Source organism: Dermacentor albipictus, chromosome 1 (genome assembly GCF_038994185.2).
Source record: "Dermacentor albipictus isolate Rhodes 1998 colony chromosome 1, USDA_Dalb.pri_finalv2, whole genome shotgun sequence".
NCBI classification, from domain to species: Eukaryota; Metazoa; Arthropoda; class Arachnida; order Ixodida; family Ixodidae; genus Dermacentor; species Dermacentor albipictus.
Window position 1 is genome coordinate 411,621,371 of NC_091821.1, and position 6,313 is coordinate 411,627,683.

The following is a 6,313-nucleotide window of genomic DNA, read 5'->3' on the forward strand; positions in this document are numbered from 1 at the left end:
CTTGAAGCTGCTTGGTTTGTGTTATGTTTTCATCATTTCGGATTATAGTCGACGCGTTTGGACTACCAACACGCTTCCATGAATGGTATATATTGTAACGACGTGGGATCGACGAGTATGCGTAGCAGCACCGCCAAGAAATGCACTTTATCAGTCGTCCAAGGGAACAACAACAACGTCTTCTTCGTTTCCCCTGCTTCAAAACCCGCGCTACTTCAGCGTTGTCCCCACTGGCGCATACCCGCTGAATTATGGTTCTGCCAAATATAGTCGTGTCACTTGCTCCCCCTTTAGAAAAGATCATCGTCCCGATGATAGACGCTTGGAAAGCAGCGGTAAAGAACTGCGCAGTCTTGGCAGTCCTCATAGTACGGCTTCATACGCAGCACGTGAACCACCTCGGGTAAATGCCGTCGGCGCTTTGAACAGTGCGAGCTGTCTGGAACGACTTCGTAGTTGACGTCACTGATGCGTCGGAGAACTATGTAGGGCCCGAAGTATTTGCGTAGGAGCTTTTCAGAGAGCCCACGCTGTCGAATAGGTGTCCACACCCACACTTTGTCGCCGATGTTGTATGTTACGGCTTTGTGCCGAAGATTGTAGCGTCGGGCGTCAATGTCCTGTTGCTCGTGGATTCGCAGACGCGCAAGCTGCCTAGCTGCCTCTGCTCGGTGTATTATCTCTTCAGCACCCGTCTCGTTGTCGTCAAATTCATGAGGGAGCATTGCATCTAATGTTGTTGTAACCTCACGGCCGTATACGAGACTGAAGGGCGTCTTGCGAGTGGTCTCTTGACGAGCCGTATTGTACGCGAAGGTGACATAAGGTAAAACCTCGTCCCAGTTCCTATGCTCTACATCTACGTACATGCTTATCATATCAGCCAATGTCCTATTGAGTCGTTCTGTCAGTCCATTCGTTTGGGGGTGATACGTTGTTGTCTTCCGGTGGGCGGTACCACTTAGACGTAGAACGATATCTAAAAACTGGGCCATGAACGCAGTACCTCTGTCGGTGACGACTACGGCGGGAGCGCCATGCCTTAAAACGATGGATTCCAGAAAAAATCGTGCCGCTTCATCTGCTGTTGCCCGTTGCAGGGCACTTGTCTCGGCATATCTAGTGAGATAATCCGTGGCAACGATTATCCACCTATTACCAGTAGTAGACGTAGGGAAGGGGCCCAGAAAGTCCATGCCTACTTGCGCAAATGGTGTGGCTGGTACGTCAACAGGGTGCAGTAAGCCGGCTGGTTTGACGGATGGCGGTTTACGACGTTGGCAATCCAGACATGTCTGAACGTAACGTTTAACGCCCGCAGTAAGTCTCGGCCAGTAGTAATTCTGCCGAATCCGTGCCAATGTGCGAGTATAGCCCAAGTGCCCAGCAGTCGGCTCGTTGTGGCAGGCGTGTAAGATTTCACGTCGAAGCGGTGATGGAACAACAAGTAAGTAGTTGCTGCCACTAGGCGAGAAGTTCTTCTTGTAGAGGACGTTGCGACGCAAGCAGTATGATGCCACCCCTCTTGCAAAGAGCCTCGGCACGCTGTTGGTTCGTCCTTCGAGGTAATCAATAAGCGGCAGCAATTCAATGTCATCCCGTTGCTGGCGTGAAAGATCGGCAGTATCCACGAGTCCCAGAAAAACGGTGTCGTCATCGTCTTGTGCTGCCGGCTCAACAGGAGACCGAGAAAGGCAGTCGGCGTCTGCGTGCCGTTTTCCCGACTTGTATGTAACAACAAAGTCGAACTCTTGGAGTCGAAGACTCCAGCGTGCGAGCCGGCCGGAAGGATCTTTCAAATTAATGAGCCAGCAGAGGGAATGGTGGTCACTTACGACGGTGAAAGACCGACCATACAAATACGGACGAAATTTCAGAACTGCCCATACCATTGCGAGGCATTCTTTTTCAGTGGTGGAGTAGTTAGCTTCGGCTCGGGATAGTGTCCTACTGGCGTAAGCAATCACTTTTTCGCTGTCGCCCTGCCATTGTACTAGCACCGCCCCTAGACCGACATTGCTAGCGTCTGTATGCAATATCGTCGGGGCTTCCTCATCGAAGTGTGCTAATACGGGAGGCGATTGCATGCGTTGCCGGAGCTCGTGGAATGCCCGCTCCTGGTCTTCGCCCCAAGTAAAAGGCATATCTTCGCGGGTGAGCTGTGTTAACGGCCATGCGATACGCGAGAAATTCGCAATAAATCGCCGGTAATATGCACAGAGTCCCAGAAAACGTCGCACGGCTTTTTTGTCTGATGGAATCGGGAAATTAGCGACGGCGGCAATTTTATCCGGATCAGGTCGGACTCCTTGGCTACTGACGACGTGACCGAGGAACTGAAGCTCATGAAAAGCAAAATGGCACTTCTCAGGCTTCAAAGTAAGACCGGCAGAGCGTATCGCTTCAAAAACAGTTTTCAGCCTTCGTAAGTGTTCGTCGAACGTTGCGGAAAAGACAATCACGTCATCCAAGTACACCAGGCATGTTTGCCATTTGAGTCCGGAGAGCACAGTGTCCATTAGACGCTGAAATGTTGCTGGCGCCGAACACAAACCGAAAGGAAGTACCTGAAATTCATAAAGTCCATCAGGCGTCACAAAGGCTGTTTTCTCACGGTCTCTCTCATCCACTTCGATCTGCCAATAACCGCTTTTCAAGTCCATTGAGGAAAAGTAGCACGAGTTTCGCAACCTATCCAAGGAATCATCAATACGTGGCAGTGGATAAACGTCCTTCTTTGTGACCTGATTGAGCTTCCGATAGTCGACGCAGAAGCGCAGGCTACCGTCCTTCTTCACTAAAACCACAGGTGATGCCCACGGACTATTAGATGGTCGAATAACGCCATCTTCTAGCATCGTCTTCACTTGTTTTTGTATTGCTTCGCGTTCCTTTGGGGCCACACGATAAGGGTTTTGTCGGATGGGTCTGGCGTCGACATCAGTAATGATGCGGTGTTTGGTAAGTGGCGTTTGACCAACTCTTGACGCAGAGGAGAAACAGCCCTGGTACTGCTTGATGAGCTCAAACAGACGGTTCCGCTCAACGGCCGTTAACGTCGGATTAACGTCTACAATAGGTGCAGCTGTGTGGATTGTAGAGGCCGACTCCTGTGCTAAGTGGCAGTCTTGTATTTCTGTCACTTCGTCGAAATAGGCGACAGCAGTGCCTCTAACGATGTGTCGGCGCTCTCTACTAAAATTTGTCAGCAAGAGTTCGGCGCTTCCGTCGATTACATTGATAAGGGCTCTGGCAATGGACACACCGCAATTCAGTGCTAGCGCACTGATGTATTCAGCTACTCCAGTCCCACTTTGCAGGCTGTCACAGCGCACCTGTACGAGAGAGCAACTCCGCGGCAAAAGTATGACGTCGTCCGCGGCAATACGTAAGCGAGGTTGTTGTGGCTTCTCATCGGTGACATTATCCGAACTCGTGGCAAATGTGACGCTTCTGTCACGGATGTTAATCACGGCGCCGTACTCCCGTAGGAAATCCATGCCCAGTATAAGTTCTTTACAACACTCAGTAAGGATGACGAGGGTGACGACGAAGGTTGAACCGGCGATTAAGAGTCGGGCCGTGCATTTCCCGACAGGTGTCATCAACTGACCTCCGGCGGTTCTTATGTTGGGCCCGTGCCATGGTGTCTTCACCTTCCTCAGTTTGTCAGCGACCTGTATGCTAAGGATAGAAAAATGGGAGCCAGTGTCAACCAGAGCGGCTATTTCATGGCCGTCAATGTAAACGATGAGCTCGGCGCTGACGATGTCAGTTACGTCTTTCGTACTTCCATTCGTCGTATTCGTCGTTGTGCTGGGCGTCTTTTTCGTCAATGTAGTCTTCACGTCGTCGTTCGTCGATAACGGGGGATGTGGAGCAGTTAGAGTATTGGCAACCTCACCCCCGGAGGTCGCAGCGGCTAGTTTCCCCGTCGAGGGCTAGGCGACCTGCCCCTAGTGACGTCGGCAAAACTGCGACGAGTCGGCGAACTGTAGCGCGCCGGAGATGGAGAAGGAGAACGTGGTCGGGGCGTCGTCGTATTTGGTGGCTGACTGTTCACAGGGGCGTCGTTGTAAGCGCGTCGACCGTCGCACGGAGAGTAAGCATAGTTGGCAGGAAAGCTTGGGTGTTGAGCGGCGCGATAGTTATTCCATTTGCGGCAAACTCTATAGACATGTCCAGCTTCACCACAATGGTAGCACACTGGTCGACGATCGACGGTGCGCCACAAATCGGTTTTCCGACGCTGGTAGTTCGGCGGTAACTCTCCATGGAGCCAAGGAGTGGCGTGCGCATGTCCAAAATACGTCGTTGTTTGTGCTGGCATGATCGGCGGGGTCGGTAGAGTCGACGAGGGTGACGATGTCGGCTCTACTTGTGGCGTAGGTGGTGTTGTAGTTATCGGTGTCAACGGCGTTGAAGTTGCGTTGAGTGGACGGCGAACAGCTTCCGCATAAGTGAGGCGCCGCGGAACGTTGCCGCAGTCTGGCGCTGAAAAAGCTTGCCGGACTTCCTCCCGGACAACATCAGCAACAAAAGATAACGCTGGCGTCGGTTCCGTAGGCGCAACCACAAAGCCGAGCTGCCGAAGCTCTTCTCGCACCACTTCTCGGACAACTTCACGCAGAGACATGTCGTTACTCGCAGCCAGTACGGAAGTGTTCGCCGTCGAGTTGCCCATGTCATGCTGGCGGTATCGTTGATGCAGGGCCCGTTCAATGGCTGTAGCTTCTTTTGTGAACTGTGCCACTGTTGTCGGTGGATTTCTCACAAGGCCAGCAAACAGTTGCTCCTTCACTCCTCGCAGGAGATATCGCAGCTTTCTTTCCTCTGGCATGTCTGGGTCTGCCCTTCGGAAAAGACGGGCCATGTCTTCCGAGAACATAGCAACGCTCTCATTGGGCTTTTGAACGCGGATTTCGAGGAGACGCTGCGCGTTTTCCCTCCTGTCGATGCTTGAAAAGGTATCCAGCAGCTGTGCGCGGAAGTCGTCCCACGTGGCAAAGCTCCTCTCCCGGTTGACGTACCACGTACGAGCATTGTCCTTCAAATAGAAATATACACTCGAGAGTTTGTCCGCCGAGCTGGTCTTATGGTTATACTGGGCGACGCGCTCGAACTGGTCTAGCCAATCTTGGACGTCTTCAAAGGCATCACCATGAAAGCTCTCCGGGACCATAGGATTCTGTAGTGTTACTTGCGATGGAGCTGCGGTGGCCATGTTATTTGTAGGAGGCAAACGATTTCTCGAAGTTTCTTGCAGGGGACTGGACTCGGGCGCTAAGCCTAGCAGGCGACGACTGAAGCGGTGGACAGGTGTTTCGATGCGCGATGGTGATTCCGGGCTCGATCGTCGGCTCCGCGAAGGGGTGCCAAGCATGAAGAATACCCCGCACCTCCACCAGTGTAACGACGTGGGATCGACGAGTATGCGTAGCAGCACCGCCAAGAAACGCACTTTATCAGTCGTCCAAGGGAACAACAACAACGTCTTCTTCGTTTCCCCTGCTTCAAAACCCGCGCTACTTCAGCGTTGTCCCCACTGGCGCATACCCGCTGAATTATGGTTCTGCCAAATATAGTCGTGTCAATATTTGCTGCCTTCCTCTTGTTGCCATTTGCAGCTCTGAAGGCTAGAATCATGTTCTCCTTCTGTTCATTAGAGAAAGACATGGCGACTGAGATGAAACAAAGCGCACCTTTAGACATCTGCACTGACGTTGTCAATTCGCTTTTGTGGTGATAGGTTTTTGGGCAAAAAGAAAGCATCCGTGCACTTATCGACGCTAAGACAGCAGTTATCACAGCTTGTTTCCAACTAACACCAAACGTCAAGTGTTACTTCGGCCGGGGCGCGGTAGATAAGGAGCTCGATCACGATGTTTTCCTTTATTTCCTTTATTTCGTCCGGGCTAACTCACAGGGAGCATGTTCGAAGGCACTGCTTTACGATGGGCGTGGCAGCGCAGTCACGTGGTATTCGCCATATTTCGCAGGGTTTATTTATCAGTCGTAAAAAAATTTGTACGGAATTAGCACATCGCTGAAAATACCGCAAGTTAGATGTGCCTTGGCTGTGCCTGCAAATTCCTCATTGACACTGATAATTAGCATAGTAGGTCTCAAGTTACATAAATACAATGACCTAATTAAATATCTGTAAAGAAAAAATTACTGGCAGCTCTCCACTGTACTGGAAACAATATGCACTAGATTTTCTCCGAGTAACGCATAGCTGTTTTTTTAATCTTGGTGAATGATAGTTCATTAAGACACCCTGTATATATATTTAACCTCTGCATGGAAATGA

The 6,313-nt window shown here is 51.2% G+C and overlaps 1 protein-coding gene across 5 annotated transcripts in view; it reads left to right on the forward strand.

The window, feature by feature from the left end:
* Positions 1–6,313, forward strand: part of LOC135913024 (lipopolysaccharide-induced tumor necrosis factor-alpha factor homolog) — a 541,041-nt gene that overhangs the window by 277,630 nt on the left and 257,098 nt on the right. The window lies entirely within an intron of this gene.